Raw genomic sequence first — 24,987 nt, 5'->3', positions numbered from 1 at the left:
TAGCAAATTTAGTGACCGTTAGGATTTTCGGTGGGACCGAAATGCAACTCGGTAGGACCAATATGGTTAGGGTTAGAGCATAACGTAATCTCGGTGAGACCGATTACACAAACTCGGTGAGACCGATTTTGGTAATTAGCTAACCAGAGAGTTGGTCAGGCAAACTCGGTGGGACCGATTACTCAAACACGGTGGGACTAATTTTGGTAATAAGTTAACCAGAGAGTTTGCATTGTAATCTCGGTAGTACCGATTGCTCAAACTCGGTAAGACCGATTTTGATAATGGACATACACAGAGAGATTACAATCCCATCTCGGTGAGACCGAGATCCCTATCGGTAGGACCGATTTGCCTAGGGTTTGTGGCTGTGGCTAAGACATCCAAACTCGGTGGCGCCGGATAGAAAGAATTGGTATGGCCGATTTTGGCTTTGGGTTTAGGTCATTTGTGGATGTGAGAAAGTAGCTGTGGGTTTTTTGAGCATATCACTAAGCACATGAAGCAAGAGGCTCATTAAGCAACACCTCGTCCCTCCTTGATAGTATTGGCTTTTCCTATAGACTCAATGTGATCTTGGATCACTGAAATGTAAAATGAAGAGTCTTGAGCTTGAAGCTTGAGCCAATCCTTTGTCCTTAGCATCTTGAAGGAGTTCCCACATCCTTTAGTCCATGCCACTCCAATGTTGAACTTGTCCGAAATATACTAGATAAAAGTGTTAGTCCAACAAGAGATATGTTGACATTAATTACCAAAACCACCTAGGGAGCACTTGTGCTTTCAATCTCTCCCTTTTTGGTAATTGATGACAACATACATCAAAGCTTTAGATAAGGATATAAAGAACAGCAAGTAAAGCTTTGGAAAGACATGTAACAAGCATAAGATCCCCCTACATGTATGCAATCATGTGAATATGAAATATAGAAGCATGTGAGAGCATAACCATGATAGAGCAAGCAATGTGTTACATGTATCTTGGCCATATGCATCAGAGCAAAAAGTATTAAAGGAAATACCTTCATGTCCATGAGTCCTTCTTGCAAACAGTATGTACATCAGCAAGAATTCCTCATACACATGATTGTGATGCATATACTTACCTTGTAGTCTTGAGTAGGCTTAGGATGGAATGAACCTGTGTAAACAAGGTTAGATAACACAAATACATCTACTAGCCAGAGCAAATAGAAGAAACCACAAGAATACCAAGACTGGGATGACATGCAGAGAGTGAGTACTAAGTACCACATTTGATTAGACATGTCCCCAAGAGTAAAGATATGCAATGAATTCGAATGATTTCTTTCCCTTGGATGTCTTGCTCCCCCAGAATCTAGCATGGGATACTGGGAGAAGATAGGGAACAGAAAATCAGAGCTGAAAGATATAAATGAACAGAGCTAATGCAAACTAATGCAAGTAAGCACATATGAACATGTCTTTCCCCTCAAGAAGACATGTGGCATCTCTCCTCTTGAACACCAAGCATCTAGGATCCTTGAGAAATACTTTCTACTAGTATTCTCTCCCCCTGGAGATCTCTCTCTCTCCCTGAAGGATCTCTCTCCCCCTGAGAAGGTGATACTCTCTAAAATGATAAGATTTGATGTGATCTCTCTCTCCCCCTTTGACATCAATTTCCAAGAAGGGCTCGATAAAAATGTGATCTCTCTCTCCCCCTCTGGAATTTGTCGTGAATGGGTTTGATCCTTGAGTCACAACATAAAGCACTTGATAAAAATGTGATGCTTGTTAGAGGACAAGATTCATTGGGTGGAGCTGGATCAGAAGAATCACAGAATAAGTGGCAAACTATTTTTCCTGTTGTGAAATCGGTGGCACCGAGTGGTATGCTTCGGTGGTACCGAAAGTTTTCGGTTGGACCGAAAATAAAAAATCGGTGTAACCGAGTTCATCACAGAGAAAACACTTGTCACCTCAGCTCACTAGTCTAGAAGATCTCACAAAGATTTGCAAGGAATTTACTAAATGATATGCAATGAATTGATGCATAAAATGCTGAGCAAACAGAAAAGAAAGAAATCTAGATGAAGTTTTTTTTAAAGGGGAAACTCATATGCATGAGGCGAATGCAAAAACACAGAGACGAACACAAGAGAACTTCATCTAGAGATGGTCAGTGACAAAGTCACCTATGTTAGAGTATATTGACTTAGGAGTCAAGTGAGATCACTTGATCGTAGGTCATACTCATCGTTTAAGCTCAAAATGGGATTACCATTTTTCGTTTAAGCATCTTGATGTATTCACATCTTGTCGAGTTGCTTTAGCTCATGTCTCGGAGTAAAGCTTCTCTAAGATGGAATAACATACCTTGGTTGGTGGTGTTGATCATGTAGTTGAACTTGTGTGGGTTGCTCAAGGTTGATGTAGCTCATCAAGAGTTGGGAGCACCACTTGGAATTTGAGTCCATCTACCTACATGGGTTAGTTCTTGCAAGGAAGAGCACTTGTGTATCCAAAAATGACAATCATGAAGCTCAACATAGAATTTGTCAAAGGATATGTTTGAATGGTTTCGTGCTTCCTTGTCCTCAACCACCATAGTGTAGAGTATTGGTGATGTAGAGATTGCTCAAGATATGAGTTGGTTACAATCTTGAATTTGATTCAACCAAGTACCAACATGGGTTAGATAACATGCAAGATGCAAATATGTCCAAGATATAAGATTTTCATCATAAGAGAAATATCAAGGATTAGTCATAAGCTCATGTCTTGCATGTATCCAATGGAGTTTCTACTCCAAGTTTGAAGCATCAATGATGTTCAATTCTCCTCTCAACCTACAAAACACTTTCTCATCAAGAGGTTTTAGTGAATATATCCGCTAATTGCTTTTCGGTGCGAACATGCTTAAGATCAATGTCACCCTTAGCACCATGATCTCGAATGAAATGATGACGAACTTCAATATGCTTAGTTCGAGAATGTTGCACAGGATTACGACCAATTTTGATAGCACTTTCATTGTCACAAAGCAATGGAACATGTTTCACATATATCCCATAATCTTTAAGAGTTTGGGTCATCCAAAGTAATTGAGCACAACATGAACCAGCGGCAATGTACTCCGCTTCGGTGGTAGATAAGGATACCGAGTTTTGTTTCTTGGAGGACCAAGACACAAGAGATCTACCAAGAAATTGACAAGTACCCGAAGTGGACTTTCTATCAACCTTGTCTCCGACATAGTCTGAGTCAGAGTAGCCAACAAGATCGAAAGAGGCCCTCTTAGGATACCAAATGCAAAAATTTGGTGTATGTATTAAGTATCTCACTATCCTTTTCACAGCCTTAAGATGACATTCTTTAGGAGCAGCTTGATATCTTGCACACATGCACACACTTAGCATAATATCGGGACGTGAAGCACATAGGTATAACAATGAACCAATCATAGAGCGATAAACCTTTTGATCAACTGGTTCACCATCTTTGGTCAAATCAAGATGTCCACTAGTAGGCATGGGTGTAGTCATACCTTTGCATTCTTGCATATTGAACTTCTTGAATAAGTCCTTAGTGTACTTCGTTTGAGAGACAAAAGTACCTTCCTTAGTTTGCTTGATTTGCAACCCAAGAAAGAATTTGAGTTCACTCATCATTGACATCTCAAACTTCTCCGACATTAGCTTTCCAAACTTATCACTAAAATGAGGGTTAGTTGATCCAAATATAATATCATCAACATAAATTTGGCATACAAATAATTCTCCATTAAACCTCTTAGTAAAAAGTGTGGAATCAATTTTCCCAATTTCAAAGCCTTTTTCAATAAGGAACTTGGTCAAGCATTTGTACCAAGCTCTAGGAGCTTGTTTAAGACCATAAAGAGCTTTGTGAAGTTTGTAAACATGATTTGGTTTCTTAGGATTGACAAAGCTGGGAGGTTGTTTAACATAAACTTCCTCCTCTATTTCACCATTTAGAAAAGCACTTTTAATGTCCATTTGGTATAATGTGATATCATGGTGATTAGCATAGGCAAGTAAGATGCGAATAGACTCAAGTCTAGCAACGGGAGCATAACTCTCACCATAGTCCATACCTTCGACTTGTGTGTAGCCTTGGGCGATGAGACGTGCTTTGTTGCGAACTACTTGTCCATCTTCGTCTTGCTTGCTGCGAAACACCCATTTGGTACCGATGATGTTGTGGTTGTTGTCGGGCTTCTCAACCAATGTCCAAACTTGGTTTCTCTCAAAGTTGTGTAGCTCTTCATGCATAGCGTTTATCCAATCCGGATCTTCCAATGCTTCTTCGACCTTCATAGGTTCAATGCTAGAGATGAAAGAATAGTTTTCACAAAAGTTAGCTAAACGAGTTTTAGAGCGAGTGATTCTCCCGGTTTGAATATCATTGTAGATTTGCTCGACGGGATGGTCTTTAGCAATTCTTGCTCGAACTCGTGGAAGCTTTTGCTTGGTTCTTGGTTGAAATTCTTCTTCATCTTCTTCTTCTTCTTCTTCTTCATTGTTGGCGTTGTCGTTCTCTTGTCATGGTGGAGAAGGAGGTTGTTGACGTTCTTGATGCACTTCCTAGTTTTCTTCATCTTGGTGTGTCCCACTTGTGGATGCTTCCGTATTAACTCTTGGTTCACCTTGTCGTGAAGTAGAAGCTTCCACTTGGACGGACGAGGTACTCTCCTTCACCTCCGTTGGACGTACCTTGCCTATAGACAAGTCTTGGATTGCTTCCGAAGGATCTTTGTCTCCTACATCAATTCACAATTGCTCTACTTGCGAGCCGTTAGATTCATCAAACTTCACATCTACCATCTCTTCAACCTTTCGGGTGAAATTGTTGTAGACACGGTATGTGTGAGAGTTTGAGCCATAACCTAGTAGGAAACCTTCATGAGACTTAGGAGCAAATTTAGAACGATGATGCTTATCAAGAATGTAGCACTTTGAGCCGAATACTCGAAAGTATCCAACTTGGGGTTTGTTACCGGTGAGAAGCTCGTATACCGTCTTGCCGAGTAGCTTGTGAAGATACAAGCGATTTGTTGCATGACAAGCTGTCTCAACCGCTTCTGCCCAAAAGTGCTTCGGCGTCTTGTACTCATCAGGCATCGTTCTCGCCATTTTGATGAGCGTCCGGTTATTCCTCTCAACAACTCCATTTTTGAGGTGTGTACGTAGCCGAGAACTCATGTGAAATCCCTTCTTCGTCAAGAAAGGTGTCCACATTTGCGTTCTTGAACTCCGTTCCATTGTCGCTACGAACCTTCTTGATCTTCACTTCAAATTGATTTTGGGCCTTCCTAATGAAGTTCTTGAAGATCTTTTGGACCTGCGATTTATCATCGAGAAAGAACACCCACGTAAATCTTGAAAAATCATCAATTATAACTAGACCAAAAGAATTTCCACCGAGACTCTTGTAAGAGTTGGGACCAAAGAGATCCATGTGAAGTAGCTCAAGTGGCCTCCTTGTGGTCATGATGTTCTTCACGGGATGCCTTCCTCCAACCTGTTTACCTGCTTGACAAGCACTGCAAAGTCTATCCTTATCAAATATGACATCATTAACTCCAAGGATATGATTTCCTTTAATAAGCTTGTCAAGGTTTCTCATGCCAACGTGATCTAGTCGTCTATGCCATAACCAACCTTTTGAGGATTTAGTAATGAAGCAAGTTTTAGGTTGGGCCTTTTTAGTGAAATCAACAATGTAAAGATCACCTCTACGTATACCGGTAAAGACCATTTTATGATTGTCTCGACGAAACACTTGGCAATCAACTTCAGTAAATAAGACATTGAAACCAAAGTCAGCAAGTCTAGATACTGAAAGTAAGTTGTATCCAAGAGATTCAACGAGCATAACATTTTGTATGGAGCTATCATGTGATATGGCCACCTTACCGAGGCCAACCACCTTACCCTTTGAGTTGTCACCGAAAGTGACATACTTTCAAGGACTATCATTATCAGCAAGCTCACGAAACATGTCTTTATATCCGGTCATGTGATCGGTACATCCACTATCAAGAACCCATTCCTTTCCTCCTGACATATATCCCCGAAGATTTGCCATAAGACCAAAGTGTCTCATTGCATCATCAAGATCGAAGTCACTTTCATCATCCTCGTCATAGTATCCATGTTCAACATCGTCATGTGGTGGATCAAATCCTAGAGAGGGTGATTCGTTAGAGTGAGTTTGACAATGATCTTGTCTATGAATTTTTATAGCTTCGGAAATAATATCACTAATAATACTAACATTTCCTTTGGCACGCATGAGGCTCGTAAGCTCAAATAGACGATCACCAAACATAGGATCACTAGTATTCATCTTACTCAAAGCAATAGACTTATGGAGAATTTCATCAAGATTTTTCAAAGAATAATCTCGAACTCGTTCCTCAAGAAATTTCCATATAGTGTAGGCACACTCAAGAGTAGGCAGTTTTAAAATAAAGTTTCTAGGCAAGCCTCTAGTGATAAGATTAACAGTTCTAATGTTCCTAATCATGTCAATAGACTCATCAAGGGTAGGATGCATAGGATCAACATAAGGTGCACAAGGACTAGCAATGTACTTGGTCAAATGATATTGATTGAAAATTACAAGCATCTCATTTTTCCACTCATGAAAATACTCTCTATCAAGAATAGGCACTCTATGTCTAAGACTCCCCAAAGTAGACTCATCCATCTTCCTCCAATGGTGATTAAACCAAGGCAATGGAGACCAATGCTCTGATACCACTTGTAGGACCTTGAGAAGAGGTCTCTAGAGGGGGGGTGATTAGACACTAAGTACCAAAGTTGTAGTTTTTAGCAAATTTTAAGTTTAAGTGGAGTTTAGGCACAAATTTAACATTCACAACATATAGCAAACAAGCATGCATAGAGTATATGAGCAGCGGAAAATAAAGCATGCAACTTGCAAGAATGTAAAGGGAAGGGTTTTGGAGGATTCAAACGCAATTGGAGACACGGATGGTTTTGGCGTGGTTCTGATAGGTGGTCCTATCGTACATCCACGTTGATGGAGACTTCAACCCACGAAGGGTAACGGCTGCGCGAGTCCATGGAGGGCTCCACCCAAGAAGGGTCCACGAAGAAGCAACCTTGTCTATCCCACCATGGGCGTCGCCCACGAAGGACTTGCCTCACTAGCGGTAGATCTTCACGAAGTAGGCGATCTCCTTGCCCTTACAAACTCCTTGGTTCAACTCCACAATCTTGTCGGAGGCTCCCAAGTGACACCTAGCCAATCTAGGAGACACCACTCTCCAAGAAGTAACAAATGGTGCGTTGATGATGAACTCCTTGCTCTTGTGCTTCAAATGATAGTCTCCCCAACACTCAACTCTCTCATAGGATTTGGATCTGGTGGAGAGAAGATTTGAGTGGAAAGCAACTTGGGGAAGGCTAGAGATCAAGATTCATATGGTAGGAATGGAATATCTTGGCCTCAACACATGAGTAGGTAGTTCTCTCTCAGAAATAGGATGCCGGAAGTGTAGGTTCAGTCTGATGGCTCTCTCCACGAATGAAGAGGAGGTGGAGGGGTATATATAGCCTCCACACAAAATCTAACCGTTACACACAATTTACCAAACTCGGTGGGACCGAATCAACAAACTCGGTCGGACCGATTTAGCAAATTTAGTGACCGTTAGGATTTTCGGTGGGACCGAAATGCAACTTGGTAGGACCGATATGGTTAGGGTTAGGGCATAACGTAATCTCGGTGAGACCGATTACACAAACTCGGTGAGACCGATTTTGGTAATTAGCTAACTAGAGAGTTGGTCAGGCAAACTCGGTGGGACCGATTACTCAAACTCGGTGGGACCGATTTTGGTAATAAGTTAACCAGAGAGTTTGCATTGTAATCTCGGTAGTACCGATTGCTCAAACTCGGTAAGACCGATTTTGATAATGGACATACACAGAGAGATTACAATCCCATCTCGGTGAGACCGAGATCCCTATCGGTAGGACCGATTTGCCTCGGGTTTGTGGCAGTGGCTAAGACATCCAAACTCGGTGGCGCCGGATAGAAAGAATCGGTATGGCCGATTTTGGCTTTGGGTTTAGGTCATTTGTGGATGTGAGAAAGTAGCTGAGGGTTTTTGGAGCATATCACTAAGAACATGAAGCAAGAGGCTCATTAAGAAACACCTCATTCCTCCTTGATAGTATTGGCTTTTCCTATAGACTCAATGTGATCTTGGATCACTAAAATGTAAAATGAAGAGTCTTGAGCTTGAAGCTTGGGCCAATCCTTTGTCCTTAGCATCTTGAAGGAGTTCCCACATCCTTTAGTCCATGCCACTCCAATGTTGAACTTGTCTGAAATATACTAGATAAAAGGGTTAGTCCAACAAGAGATATGTTGACATTAATTACCAAAACCACCTAGGGAGCACTTGTGCTTTCAAATATTAAAATAGAGGTTAGCTGGTAAACTAGCGCAAGAAAACAAAGCTAAAGCCAGTGTACTTACCCAGGGACGGTCTTGAAGGGAGGCATTTGGGTGGTTGATGAATCGCCAGATGAAGAATTAGAAGTCACCTGATAATTTGAATCAGACGGATTAAGTGGGTATCGGAAGCAACCCGCCAAGGGATAAGGTTTATTAAAAGAGCAAGAGACCTCTGGACGACGCTTCCGGTTTGGGGTGTCTGGCAAACCGGAGGAAGTCTTGCTGGCCACTGTGCCGGGTTGTGCGACGACCTTCAGGTTGTTGTGTCTTCAAAGAAAATTGCGGATCCAAATGAGCAAGAGGGTGAGAGTATTTTACTTTCCGAACTGCACGGCGAAATTTTTGAACCGGCACATGATTTGAATAGGAGGAAAGAGAGATTACCTCTACATGGTCCGCACGACTGGCCTCCGCATCATCCTGGGAATAGTCATTGTCAATAAGGTGTATGAAAAATGAACCAAGTGAGTCAAGTTCTACCTCTTGATCCGACTCATCAACGTCTTCTGGCGGATCAGAGGACTTGGTGGTTTTCTTCTTGGCAGGCCTCTTTGTGACCTTGCTCTTGGCACGAAGAGCCCTCGCCGGTTTATCTTGAGCCTTGGCCGGTTTGTCTTGCATTTTTCTCTTCCAGAATGGGTCTCTGGCCTATATAGATAAACAAAAGGTTGTCAGGAAAAAGCTAAAGAGTAGACGGATTACAAAAACAGAAGGATAAATTCTTACACCTGGCAGTTTGTTGGAGGTGTAAAAGGGGGCCAATCTGGTTTTGCCACATTCAGCGATCGGTTCATCCAGCATCTTCTTCACGGACTCAGTGACTTCATCATCAGTCATCTCTATTTCATGATACCGTTGAGGGTCTTTGATGTTCCCGGTATACTCATGCATCAAACTGGTGCGGCGGCTTAAGGGCAGGATACCCCATGAAACCCAGCAACGAACAAGGTCAATGCCGGTTAAGCCATTTGCTAGAAAGGCCCGGAGCTTAGCAAGTTGAGGTGCATAAGCTTGTCGTTCTTTGGCAGTGAGCCGCGGAGGCAGTGGATGGCCATTGCTGAGCCGGTGAGCACGGTAACCCGGCAGAGGCTTTTCATCAGCAGGAGCGGTGTTCTGACAATAGAACCATGTTTGATTCCAGTCTTTAGGATGGCTATGATGTTTGGCGTGAGGAAAGTCGACTTCTTTCCTCTTTTGAATCGATACTCCGCCAAGTTCAGTATTGGGGCCGTCAGAGAATTCAGTTCGGCGGTTTAAGTGGAAGAAATCATGGAAGAGCTCAATAGTTGGTTCTTCTTGAAGGTAAACTTCACAGAACACTTGGAAATTGCATATGTTGCACACAGAGTTTGGTCCAATATCCTGAGGGTGGAGTTGGAAGCTAGCAAGAACATCCCGGAAAAACTTTGAACTAGGAGGGCTAAACCCCTGGTCTAGGTGTTGCATGAACACAATCACTTCTCCATCCTGAGGTACTGGAGGGCACTCAGGGCCAGGAACTCGCCAATGGAGGACATCTTTCTTGGCCAAAGCGCTAGTTAAAGAATATCCATTGAGCTGCGTTTCTGTGATCTGGGAAGGAACACAGTTGCAAGCGGTGAATTGCTTGGTCATTTTGGAAGACAAACTGGAAAAGAAGTGCGAAGGCTGGTTTACGATTCAAGGTTGATGTGCACAAACCGGTGTTAAACCGGGGAATTTAATCAAGGTATATATACATGTTAAACCGGCTATTGCTACTCAAGTCAGGATGGCAGTTTAAGTGAGGGCTAATGGTACCAGGCGGATTATGATTTTCTACAAAGTTAAACCGCCTATGTTGGAAGCAGCAGAGCCGAAATTCATTAAGTACTGAGGAAATAGGTTTCACAAGATGATGTTATAATTTTGGATCTACCGTGGCCTAGTAAAGGAAATTTTCCAAACCCTAAAGATGGCGACAGCAGAATAAAAAGGATTCAGATGGGTCTGTTTGTGGTTCTAAGGATATTACGGTAAGGCAAAACAAGATTGTAGTTTCGGTCACAGAAGGAAAAAGTCAAGTTGGTCTAAATTCAACGAGACAGTAAAGAGAGCAAGGGTAAAGTGATCAAGCTCGGATGAACACTGATGAACACAGTCAAGCACCAAAAACCTAATGCAGTTCTAGGGTTGAGGGAGAAGGACTTACCGGATTCTCAGGAGCGGTAGCGGAGAGCGTTGGATCTCTGGTATGTTCAGGTTGATGCACCGGCCAGGGATGAGGCAGAACTTCGAGGTCGACAGCGGCGGCAAGGCTTGAGTTCTTCGGGGTCGCGAGGAGGAAGAAGATTCGAAGAGGCGAAGGGGGAAAATGGAAGGACCCCCCGGTCTTATTTATAAAGGGCAAGGAGATAAGCAGCAGGCACGAGAATCGAAGAGCCTGAAGCGGCAAGGGGCGCAGCTATCGCCTCGATTTTTGGGAATTAATTAAATGAAGGGAATCTTTTTTATCTTTTTACACAGAGATGACGTCATGATGATTCATTGTAATATTTGGAAGATGACGTCATGGCGGTTTACCAAAGTTTATAGGGAGAAGACATCATGGCGGTTTACGGGAAACATAAGAAGATGTTCACGGAATTTTTTTTCTAAGTATTGAAGATTGACATGAACTGGTTCAAATCAACCTGGGGCCTAATGTTGGGGATATAACTACTGAGTGTAAACCGCCCAGGAAGGGCCGGTTCACCCTCAACTATATTGAAGCCCATGAAGACCAAGAAGATAGCACTTTACTAATGAAGCTTAGAGGCCCAGAGCCCAAAGGCGGATTAGGGCCCATAGTTGTAAACCGCCATAGTTGTATAAACTTGCATTGTAAGTTAGGGAGGCAGAGACCGAGCCGGACACTTGTATGAGCCGGCCTCGGGACTCTGTAAACCGACCGGGCATCAACCTGTGTATATATAGGGACGACCCGACGGCAGTTCAGGGACAAGAAACAACAACTTGAAAGCCAGGCATAGCGTGTTCGCTCCCTGGCAATCGAAACCCCAATTATTCCATCACAACTAGACGTAGGCTTTTACCTTCATCGTAAGGGGCCGAACTAGTATAAAACTCTCGTGTCTTTTGTCCGGTTTAACCCCTTCAAGCTAACCCGTCGCGATGGCTTCACGACTAAGTCCTTTCACGAGGACATCTGACGTGTTAATTCCACGACACCAACCGACGTACGAGGTGAGCACAACCCACCACCACGCGCCAGGGACCTCGGGCGCGCCCTGGTGTATCGTGGCCTACGTGGGCCTCCGTTTGCGGTGATTCCAACTCCCAAAAATCACAAATATTCCAAAATAATTCTCCGTGGAGTTTCATCATGTTTGGACTTTGTTTGATATGGATTTCTGCTGTACAAAAATAGGCAACAAACAGGAACTGACACTGGGCACTGGATAAGTAAGTTAGTCCAAATAAATCATATAAAAAGTTGCCAAAAGTATGTAAAAGTTGAATAATATTGGCATGAAACAATCAAAAATTATAGATACAATGGAGACATATCAGCATCCCCAAGCTTAATTCTGGCTCGTCCTCGAGTAGGTAAATGATAAAAAAGATAATTTTTTATGTGGAATGCTACCTAAAATAAACTTGATCATATATCTAGTCATGGCATGAATATTAAGACATAAGTGATTCAAAGCAATAGTCTATAATTTGACATAAATACATCAATACTCAGGCATCCCAATAAACAATGATGTTTTTCAGAATATCAATGCTAAAGAAAGCTATCCCTACAAAATCATATAGTCTTGTCATGCTCTGTCTTCTTAACACAAAGTATAAATCATGTACAACCCCGATGACAAGCCGAGAAATTGGTTCATACTTTTTAACGCACTTCAGCTTTTTCAACCCTTGTGTAATACATGAGAGCAAGCCATGGATATAGCACTACGGGTGGAATAGAGTATGATGATAGGGGTAAATATAAAGAAGACAAAAAAGTAAGAAAGTCTCACATCGACGCGGCTAACCAATGGGCTATGGAGATGCCCATCAATTGATATTAATGTGAGGAGTAGGGATTGCCATGCAACAAATGCACTAGAAGCTATAAGTGTATGAAAGCTCCATATGAAAACTAAGTGGGTATGCATCTAATCTTATAATAAAAAGTTCCCACTAGTGTATGAAAGTGACAACATAAGAGACTCTCCATATGAAAAACAGGTTGCTACTTTGAAGCACAAGTGTGGTAAAGGATACTAACAATGCCCCTTCTCTCTTTGTTTATTTTTTTCTTTTTATTTTTTTCCTTTTTCTCTTTTTTCTCTCTTTTTATTTTTTTATTTCATTTTTCTCTCTCTCATTGTCCGGAGTCTCATCCCGACTTGTGGGGGAATCATAGTCTCCATCATCCTTTCCTCACTGGGGCACTGCTCTAAAAATGATGATCATCACACTTTTATTTACTTATAACTCAAAAGGAATAAAAATTACAACTCGATACCTATAACAAAATATGACTCTATAAGAATGCCTCTGATAGATGACCTAGCGTAACATGTATGAAAAATGATGCATGGTGGCTGAGCCACAACTACTATGTCATCTATATGATCATGCAAAGCAATATGACAATGCATGCTCAAGTCATCAAACGGAAGCGGTGGAAGTTGCATGGCAATATATCTCAGAATGGCCATGGAAAAGCCATAATAGGTAGGTATGGTGGCTGTTTTGAGGACGATATAATAAGGCTTATGTGTGATAGAGCATATCATATCACGGGGTTTGGATGCACCTGTGAAGTTTGCACCACGTCTTGATGTGAGAAAGGGCAATGCACGGTACCATAGAGGCTAGCAAATTGCGAAAATGTAAGAGTGCGTATAATCCATGGACTCACATTAGTCATAAAGAACTCATATACTTATTGCAAAAGTTTATTAGCCCTCGAAGCAAAGTACTACTACGCATGCCTCTAGGGGGATAGATTGGTAGGAAAATACCATGCTCGTTCCCGACCGCCACTCATAAGGAAGACAATCAAGGATAAATTGCGCTCCAACTTTCATAGCATAACGAGAGACTATACGTGCATGCTTCGGGGATCATAAACCGTAACACCAATATTCTTAATTAACACAACCGTTTACTAGTACTTTCCACATATTCCATCTCTATATCGCAAAACTATTGCAAGGAATCAAACATATCATATTCAGTGATCCATAAGTTTTATGTAGGATTTTATGACTAACCATGCAATTGACCAATTCCTATTGACTCTCTAAATAGATATAAGTGAAGCATGAGAGTTTAATTCTTTCTACAAAATATCATTCTCTAACAAATATAAGTGAAGCAAAAGAGCATTCTATGAACATCGGTTTTCTATGTGAAGAGAAACAGGCAATCCAAACTTCAAATGATATAAGTGAAGCACATGAAGCATTCTATAAAGCCATACTCAAAAGATATAAGTAAAGTGCAATGAGCATTCTATAAATCAACCATGGACTATCTCATACCAGCATGGTGCATAAAAGAAAAATGAAAACTAAATGCAAAAGACGCTTTGATTTACACATATCACATGAACGAAACGAATCCGAAAACATACCGATACTTGTTGAAGAAAGATGGGATGCCTTCCGGGGCATCCCCAAGCTTAGATGCTTGAGTCTCCTTGAATATTTACTTGGGGTGCCTTGGGCATCCCCAATCTTGAGCTCTTGCCTCTCCTCCTTCTCCTCATATCGAGACCTCCTCGATCTTCAAACACTTCATCTGCACAAAACTTAAACAAACTTTTAGTGGCGGGGTTAGTGAAAATGGCAATGAAATCCCATCATGCGCTGCTGCAACTTATTGTATAATTAAAAAAACATTACCCACTGTATTCTATCACAATTCTATGGCCCCAAGTCAAGGAGGCTTCAACAAGAATTCAAACATATGCAAATAACGAAGCTATAACACCAATCAGTGAAAACAGGACAGTATTTAAAGATTTGAACATCCACCATATTTCTGTAACTCTAAAAATTCTGAGACAATTAGGAAAAACAAAAAATTTGTATATAAAGACAGAGCAAAAAGTTTCAGAACCGTTTGACGTTCCAGTAAAAAATGTAAAATTGCGCACTACGGACGAAGTTTCTGTTTTGCACCGCACAAACCAACAAGCAATTTAAACATCCTAAAAGCAAATGTTGGCACATTATTTTTATAATACAATGAAATTGTACAAGGGGGTAATTATTTTTGTTCAAAAGTTTCTGTAATTAAGATTCACAAAGTTTCTGTGAGCATGAACAAAGTTCAAGGAGCTCCCCCACTTCAACAATGCTTGTATCTCCCAAGGTATATCAAAGCCAATTTGAATTAGCAATGATTTGGAATTTAGTAGTGAGCCCAAAGCAACATATATCAAGCAATGACGAAGTTTAACTCTCTTCTTATGCATCGGCATGTCGTACAAGAATAATTCATGCACATCAAGTAATGGCCAATACATAGCATAAGTAGTTTCTTGCAATTTTATCGTGTTGGAAACATAAAGAGGTGGAGATGTAGTTCCTCTCTCATAATAATTGCAAGTAGGAGCAGAAAGAACATGCATATTGAATCCATCAAAATTATCATGTGCAACGGTAAAAGGCAACCCATCAATATAATCCTTAACAAGTTCAAACTTCTCCGATATAGTGTAGTTTGGAGAATTCAAAAAGATAATAGGACTATCATGTGTGGGTGCAATAGCAACAATTTCATGTTTAACATAAGGAACAATAGCAAGTTCATCTCCAATAGCATAATTCATATTGGCATCTTGGCCATAATCATAGCAAGCATCAAGTTCATCAAAAAGGGATATTTCAAATGAATCAACGAGATCATAGCAATTATCATGGCATTCATCCTTCGGTAAGAACGAAGGGACATTAAACAATGTATGAGTGGGAGGGTTACTCTCATTAGAAGGTGGGAACGGGTAGCTAATACGCTCTTCCTCCTTTTGTTCTTTGCTCTCCTCATCATCTTTTTCATTCAATGAGCTCACAGTTTCATCAATTCCTTCTTCCATAGACTCCTGCAAAATAGTAGTCTCTTCTTGGACAGCGGAGACTTTCTTAATAAACTGATCAATATCGGAATTGTATTTATAATTATCATAGCAATATTTAAGGATAGCAAAATTTTCAGGTCTATAAACTGAATCATCAAAATCTTCAAACTTTATAAACGTAGATTCAATTTCATAAGCACCCTTAAAAGCAACAAATTCTTCTATTCATTCCACATATCATAATAATCATATCTACCATTGGCATAAGAAGCCAAGGTTTCATTATCATTAAATTTGCATGAAAAGGGAAGGTGTGGAGCATTCATCCTAGAGCAACAAGTATAATCATATCTCAAGCATAATTGCCTAGCATACCAATGCAACATATGAATTTGATCCCATAAAAGTTTCCCCTTTTGTGTCAAGCATGATCCCTAAAGTATTCACGTTGATCCAACGTAACTCCCATTATCAAGTTGAATGTGGTTTTCTCAGGATTATCAAAGTAGTGCATAATATCTTTCACATAACGATCATCGAGGGTTTTAGGAGGTTCCCCATCTCCATGAGTAGCAAGTACAACTATTTTTTTTGGTGTTTCATGTTCCATATCCATAACTAAAGATAGAGAACAACTTAGAACAGGAAATAAAAACTACTTAGTGATAAAGCAAACAAGCACACACGAGAATATTCACCCCACGCTATTGCTCCCCGGCAACGGCGCCAGAAAAAGGTCTTGATAACCCACAAGTATAGGGGATTGTTTGTAGCCTTCTTCGATAAATAAGAGTGTCGAACCCAACGAGGAGCTAAAGGTAGAACAAATATTCCCTCAAGTTCTATCGACCACCAATACAACTCTACGCACGCTTAACATTCGCTTTACCTAGAACAAGTATGAAACTAGAAGTACTTTGTAGGTGTGATAGGATAGGTTTGCAAGATAATAAAAAACGGGAAAATAAAAGATAGGGGCTGTTTAAATAAAAGTGCAAAAAGTAAATAAAGTGAGTGTGGAAAAGTGGTGGTAGGATTTGCGGAATTGTCCCTAGGCAATCGATAACAAGTACCGGTAATCATTCTTGTAATTTTATATGAGGGAGAGGCATGGGCTAACATACTTTCTCTACTTGGATCATATGCACTTATGATTGGAACTCTAGCAAGCATCCGCAACTGCTAAAGATCATTAAGGTCGTGAAACCCAACCATAGCATTAAGTATCAAGTCCTCTTTACTCCCATACGCCATGACCCACTTATCCGCGTTTAGGCTGCTGTCACCCCCGCGACACTGACAATAAGCAAACCATGAACATATTGCAACACCCTAGAGCGGGGGGCCCTCACGTTTGCGCGAGAACGGAGGGCACCGTAGGACAACACCAAAATAAAATATACAATCATACCACCAAGATCATGATTAACCCATAGGACAACAAAATCTACTCAAGCATCATAGGATGGCAACACATCATTGGATAATAATATGAAGCACAAAGCACCATGTTCAAGTAGAGGGTACAACGGGTTGCGGGAGAGTGGGCCGCTGAATATAGATGGGGGAAGGTGATGGTGTTGATGGTAGCAAGATTGTTGATGTAGACCGTCGTCCCGATTGTTGCCCCGGCGGCACTCCGACGCCACCGGAAGCGAGGGGGAGAGAGCCCCCCCTCCTTCTTCTTCTTCCTTGGCCTCCCCCCTAGATGGGAGGAGAGTTCCCCATCTGGTCCTTGGTCTCCATGGCAACGGAGGGGCAGGAGCCCCTCAAAGATTGGATCTCCCTCTCTATTCTCTTCTGTTTCTTGCTCCCCACATCTGGTCGAAAACCATTTCTTATATTCCTGGAGATCCGTAACTCCGATTATGCTGATCTTTTTACACTATTTTTTCCTGACATAAGCTTCCTTGCACCTGAAGTACAGCTCCAACCAACATACGAGGTGAGCACAACCCACCACCACGCGCCAGGGGCCTGGGGCGCGCCCTGGTGTATCGTGGTCCGTGTGGACCTCCATTTGCGGTGATTCCAACTCCCAAAAATCATAAATATTCAAAAAAATCTCCATGGAGTTTCATCACATTTGGACTTTGTTTGACACGGATTTTCTGCGATACAAAAACAGGCAACAAATAGGAACTAGCACTGGGCACTGGATAAGTAAGTTAGTCCAAATAAATCATATAAAAAGTTGCCAAAAGTATGTAAAAGTTGAATAATATTGGCATGAAACAATCAAAAATTATAGATATGACGGAGATGTATCAACCATCCATGAGTACCTTGGTGAATTTGTAAACACCCACCTGAGGGTGAAAGCGCAACTATCCCTAGGTGGTTTTGGTAATTCATAACAACATATAGCTCATTGACCTAATGCTATTCCAAGACTATTATTTCAGGAAAGCTCAATGAATGGCATGGCATGGATGATGAAAGTGGACCCCTCAAAATATAAGGACAAAGGATTGGCTCAAGCTCAAAAGCTCAAGACTCTTCATTTTACATTTTAGTGATCCAAGATCGCATTGAGTCTATAGGAAAAGCCAATACTATCAAGGAGGGATGAGGTGTTGCTTAATGAGCCTCTTGCTTCAAGTGCTTAGTGATATGCTCCAAATACCCTCAACTACTTTCTCACATCCTCATATGACCTAAACCTAAAGCCAAAATCGGTCACACTGATTCTTTCTATCCGGCGCCACCAAGTTCAGATGTCATAGCCACTGCCACAAACCCTAGGCAAATCGGTCTCACCGATAGGGATCTCGGTCTCACCAAGATGGGATTGTAATCTCTCTGTTTCCCTTCATAATGTTTCGGTCTAATCGAAGTGAGCGATCGGTCCCACTGAGATTGCAATGTAAACTCTCTGTTTCCCTTTTGTAACATTTCGGTCTCACCGAAAAGAGCAAATCAGTCCCACCGAGTTTACCTGACCAACTCTCTGGTTAGCTAATTACCAAAATCGGTCTCACCGAGTTTGTGTAATCGGTCTCACCGAGATTACGTTATGCCCTAACCCTAACCATATCGGTCCTATCGAGTTGCATGTCGGTCCCACCGAAAATCCTAACGGTCACTAGGTTTACTAAATCGGTCTGACCGAGTTTGTTGATTCGGTCCCACCGAGATTGGTAAATTGTGTGTAACGGTTAGATTTTGTGTGGAGGCTATATATACCCCTCCACCTCCTCTTCATTCGTGGAGAGAGCCATCAGAACAAACCTACACTTCCAACTTACCAGTTCTGAGAGAGACCCACCTACTCATGTGTTGAGGTCAAGATATTCCATTCCTACCATATGAATCTTGATCTCTAGCCTTCCCCAAGTTGCTTTCCACTCAAATCTTCTTTCCACCAGATCCAAGTCCTATGAGAGAGAGTTGAGTGTTGGGGTGACTATCATTTGAAGCACAAGAGCAAGGAGTTCATCATCAACACACCATTTGTTACTTCTTGGAGAGTGGTGTCTCCTAGATTTGCTAGGTGTCACTTGGGAGCCTCCGACAAGATTGTGGAGTTGAACCAAGGAGTTTGTAAGGGCAAGGAGATCGCCTACTTCGTGAAGATCTACCGCTAGTGAGGCAAGTCCTTCGTGGGCGACTGCCATGGTGGGATAGACAAGGTTGCTTCTTCGTGGACCCTTCTTGGGTGGAACCCTCCGTGGACTCACGCAGTCGTTACCCTTCATGGGTTGAAGTCTCCATCAACGTGGATGTACGATAGCACCACCTATCGGAACCACGCCAAAAACATCCGTGTCTCCAACTGCGTTTGAATCCTCCAAACCCTTCCCTTTACTTTCTTGCAAGTTGCATGCTTTAATTTCTGCTGCCTATATACTCTTTGCATGCTTGCTTGACTTGTCCAAAGTTTGCTAAAATCTGCCAAACTCTAAAATTGGGAAAAGGTTAAGTTTTTAATTGGTCAAGTAGTCTAATCACCCCCCATCTAGACATACTTCAAGGTCCTACAGAGGGGCTACAACTAGGGTCAGATGACCCGGATTGTCAACACGGGGCAGGTGATCCACCCGTCTCCAAGTGATCGTGTGCTCAGACCAGTTCAAATACCGCGACACCGGCGACTCAACCGTATTAACCGCTCGCTTAAGAACTTTTTGATCCCTCTTACACGTACTCGTAGTAAAAACATGGTATTGGCCACCACTCATCTATTTGGGATTACTCTGATATCCAGACTGATTACTCGATTGCTGATTGCCAGACTACTGATTATGACCACCATTGTTCCCTTGGTTTTGATAACCAGAGCCTAAGCCACCACTGCGAAAGCCGGCTCCTGGGAAACCTCCTGAGTTTGACCCGTCGGGTGGCCCATTACCCCCACCAGAATTCTGATGAAACGCATGGTTCCTATATTCTCTCATAATATAGAAATACTTCCAAACATGAGAAGATGGCTTGCTAGGGTAACTATGCTTTGGACATGGCGCGTTAAGAGCCTCCTCATAGTTTCTGGGCTTTCAACCGGTATACGGTTGTTTGCATGCTTGCTTGATTTGAGTGATGATTGCTTGACTTGTCCAAAGTTTGCTAAAATCTGCCAAACTCTAAAATTGGGAAAAGGTTAAGTTTTAAATTGGTCAAGTAGTCTAATCACCCCCCTCTAGACATACTTCAAGGTCCTACAAGTGGTATCAGAGCCTTGGTCTCCATTTGCTTTGATTCCCATAGCTTTTGGTGGTCATAGCCTTGGTTTCACAACCTAGGAGAGTATGGCGTCTAGCGAGGGAAATTATCACCGTAGAGGTCCTTACTTTGATGGCACTAATTTTGCTAGTTGGAAACATAAGATGAAAATGCATATTCTCGGACATAACCCCGCCATTTGGGCTATTATTTGTATTGGCTTGCAAGGTGAATTCTTTGATGGGAGAGAGCCGAACCGTGAAGCTAATGCAGAAGAACTGAAGATGCTGCAATACAACGCTCAAGCTTGTGATGTCATCTTCAACGGATTGTGCCCCGAAGAATTCAACAAAATCAGCCGTCTTGAGAATGCAAAGGAAATTTGGGACACTTTGATTGATATGCATGAAGGTACCGACTCCGTCAAGGAATCCAAGTTGGATGTGCTCCAAAGTCAGCTTGACAAGTTCAAAATGAAGGATGGTGAAGGTGTCGCTGAAATGTACTCTAGGCTTGCTCTTATCACAAATGAGATTGCCGGCTTAGGGAGTGAAGAGATGATCGGCAGATTCATCATCAAGAAGATCCTAAGAGCATTGGATGGAAAGTATGATACCGTGTGCACATTGATCCAAATGATGCCAAACTACAAATATATCAAGCCAACGGAAGTCATTGGAAGAATTGTTGCTCATGAGATGTCACTTAAGGATAAGGAAGAACTTCACAACAAGTCAAGTGGTGCTTACAAAGCCTCATGTGAAGCCCCCACATCATCAAGTGAGAAACAAACCTTCAATGAAGAATTGAGCTTAATGGTGAAGAACTTCAACAAATTCTACAAGAGTAGAAGCAAAGAAAGAAACTCCAAGTCAAGGTCATACAATGACAAAAGATCTTCTAGTCGAGAGCGCAATTGCTACAATTGTGGAAGACCCGGACACTATTCCAATGAGTGTACGGCACCCCACAAAAGAAGAGAAGATTCTCCTAAGAGAAGAATTAGAGCAGAAGAATCACCACCAAGAGAGAGAAGGAGTAGAGATGATCGTTATGAACGAAGACCCTCATGGAGAAGCAAGGATTCGGAAAGGAAGGACAAGTCATCAAGGAGCTACACAAAACGAAGACATCAAGCTCATGTTGGTGAATGTGTATCCGGCTCCGACTCCGACCATCACTCCGAGAGAAGCTATCACTCTGATTCCGAATATACTCAAGATGAAGGTGTTGCCGGTCTAGCACTTGTGTCAACCAACTCCTACGACATATTTGACTCACCAAATGAAGGAATTGGAAGATGCTTCATGGCCAAAGGTCCAAAGGTAACACATCCCGAGTATGTTGATTTCAATAGTGATGAAGATGACTTGCTAGGTGATGATGATTTACTTGTTGATAACTCTAGTGATGAATACTATGATGGAACGTCAATTAATCATGCTAAACAAGATAAAACGAATGACAATGATAAGGAGAAGATTGAGCTTCCAACTAAAGAACTAAACACTCTTAAGTTAGCTCATGAAACTATCTTCGAGAATCATCGAGAACTTTTAAGGTCTCATGAGAAGTTACGCTTTGAAAAGCTCAATCTTGAGCAAGAGCATGAGTTCTTAAAGGCAATCAATGATGATCTTCGCAAGAAAATTTCTTCTTATATTGCCAAGCGTTTACTCTTATCCACTTACATGCCTCAAGTCAAGTCTAGTAACAAGAACAAGAAAGATTCTTCCTCTAGTCGTAACAATGATTATGCTAAATTAAATATTGTTGCTTCTAGTAGTTCACTTGATTCCACTAATGATTCTCTTAGCCAAGTTATACTTAAGCAAGAAAATAGCTTATTGAAGGGAATTATAGAGAAATGTGTATACAAGAGTCTTGCCGGGAGTAAGCAATTCGAGGAAATTGTACGCAAGCAAGGAAGGCACCGGAAGAATCAAGGTGTTGGTTTTGAACGAAATTTCAATACCAATGGAGTTGAGTGGGAAGAAGATCAATACCCCAAGACGAAGTTTGTTCCTCAACAAGAGAAGTATGATCTTACTTCCTTCAAGGGAACACAAACGCAAGATGATCTTCCACCACAAGACCACAAGAACAAAGGCAAGGACAAGCTTCAAGAGGAGATTGATGCATTTGAAGAAGCACCCAAGGCCTTGGTCAAGTGGGTTCCTAAGACTACGTCAAGTTCTACTTCATCAAGTACAACTACAACTCCAAGGATTCCCATCAAGATGATGTGGATCCTGAAGAAGAAGAACTAGAGAGTTCTTGAGGGTGACTCCGCCAACATTCTTCACTCATATCATTATGGCAAGAACAAGTGCAATCAACTTCCACATCTTGCACTAGTTCAAGGAGTCACAAACCCTCATGTTGGTAAGGCAAGGGACAAGGTAACCTAATGATTTCATGGACATCATATTGTGTGTGCATCACTCTATGTCTATGGATATTCTTGTTTTTTCCTTGTGGGACTAACCCATGTAGGTATGTTGAAAGTGCAACTCACTCCAAAGGATTGCTCCAAATGATCTACATCAACATTGAGCATTCACATCTTCAACACCTACATGAAGTCATCATCGACAAAACCCGAGGTTAGTTCATTCCTCTAAAAGGGGATCTCACATCTAGGGGGAGCTTAACTCTAAGAATTGAGTCAAAGCAACTCTAATGGTGTGAACACATCAATGCATTATGTAAAAGTGGTAACCCCACTTGAGCTTAAACGATGAGTATGACCTATGATCAAATGTTCTCATTTGACTCCTAAGTCAATATACTCATATATAGATGACCTAGTCATCGCCAATTGTTTGATAGATGCTAGATTTGGTTGTGCATGATTTGCCACATATTTCATTTGTCATTTTATTGTGTGAGCATGTTGGTTGCATATTTAATCATTCGAGGACATCCACTTGTTGTTTTGATTGATTGGTTTCTATTTCTTTGGCCAAGTGGATGGACAAGAATGCCTAAGAACCTTCTCTAGCTATCTATGCTTTTCTCGTCTCAAACTCTATTCATGCTACATCACAAAATTTGATCAAGTCAGATTCGAACCACTCTGTGTGAGGAGCACTCGGAGTCCCCGATTTGTCAGAGACTTAAACTTCCAAAACTTCTTTGTGATTCTCGGTCTAACCGATTCCTCCATGTTGGTCCCACCGAGATCACTAAGTCGATCTAGGGTTTCAATCTCGGTGCAACCGATTTGAAATTTTCGGTCCCACCGAGTTGCAGTAACTGTATACAGTTATGCATCTCGGTGTCACCGAGTTGTTCCACTCGGTCACACCAACAGGGTCGGGCTATATATAGTCACGGGCAAAAATTTGGAAATTCCTCCAAACCCCTTCGCCCGCGCATTGCTCACTCTGCCTCCAGGGTCTCCGGATCGTCTCCTCGTCGCCAGCCGCCTCCTGTCGCTGGTCTCCGCCATCGTCAATGGATTTCACCCCCGCCGTTGTCGTCGTAGCGAGTTCATCGCCGAGCTAGGGTATGGACTCGATCATAGTGCTATCTTCGTCTGATTCCTAGCACATTGTGTTCATCATGTATCTTGCCACGATTGAAACACTCCTATCCAGTCAATATGATCCTTAGAATAGATGTTATTTAAGAATTTAGGGTTAGGTTTCCGCCGAAACCATCTCAGACCCACTGAGTTGAAAAACTCGGTCCCACCGATTTGGCTAATGCCATTGCACTAGTAACTCTCGGTCTGACCGAGAATTACAAATCGGTGTGACCAATTTTAGAACTTTGTGAAACCCTAGCAGTCTCGGTGCCACCGAACTGTGACTCTGTCTGACAGAGTTCACTAGTTTAGGTTCCAAAACTGCTTCGGTATCACCGAGTTTGAAAGTCAGTAGATCCGAAATGATTTCTGCGGAAACTAAAACTAAGTGTTTGAATCATTCTTTTGCAAAAATCTTTGCATTTTGTGATGCTCATCCATTCTATCTCATCTATAAATATTCACAGGGTCAGCAGTCAGTGATTTGCAGCATGTCAGACCAAAGTGATAGTCAGAACAAGTCAGCAGAGCAGATTCACATGAGTGAGGGCACTAGTCCCTCTAGCAGCTCAGATGAAGGGAGCAGAAGCACTCCAAGCAACCTGCCCAAAGCAGCCACAAGAGCAAGAAGGAAGAGAACCTCAGACTCTGAGGATGAGGATTATGTGGCTGTTGAAGATGAGGCTACTTCCAAGAAGGTAGAGCTCAAAAAGGTGCACAGCTCAACTGCAGTAAAGCCAGGCATGAAGATCAAAAGGCCAGCAGGAAGACAGCCAATGTCCAAAGCCAGGGCATCAACTCAAGTACCTGAAAAGCCTGATCCCAAAGAGCCAGCTGCAGAAGGAAAGCAAAGGAAGGAAAGGGTCAAAAAGACCATGGCCGGAGTTGTTGGTCAACCTTCCATGATGGGAGAGGAAGGTCAAGACAACCACTGATGCATTTGCCAGAGTGCCTAGAGCTCAGAGGTCAGCTGCCGTGCCGATGACAGACACTAGAGCCACATCATCTGCATCAGCAACAGCTTCTACAGCTCCAGGACAACCAGCTCCAGCACCAACTCCTCCAGCTCCCTCTACATCAACTAAAGCCTTCGTCCAAGGAGTTATCCGGACACCACCACCACCTGAAGACCAAGCCTGAGAGTCGATCTAGCACTATGCATTTTTCATGAACTTTTTGGTAACTTGTTGCCAAAGGGGGAGAAAAATGTATAGATCATAGGCTGAGAGAGAGAGAGAGTGTGTTGGTTCTTTTGTTCTCTCTTGTCTTC

Source organism: Triticum dicoccoides, chromosome 2B (assembly GCF_002162155.2).
Source record: "Triticum dicoccoides isolate Atlit2015 ecotype Zavitan chromosome 2B, WEW_v2.0, whole genome shotgun sequence".
NCBI classification, from domain to species: domain Eukaryota; kingdom Viridiplantae; phylum Streptophyta; class Magnoliopsida; order Poales; family Poaceae; genus Triticum; species Triticum dicoccoides.
This window is presented reverse-complemented; position numbering follows the sequence as displayed.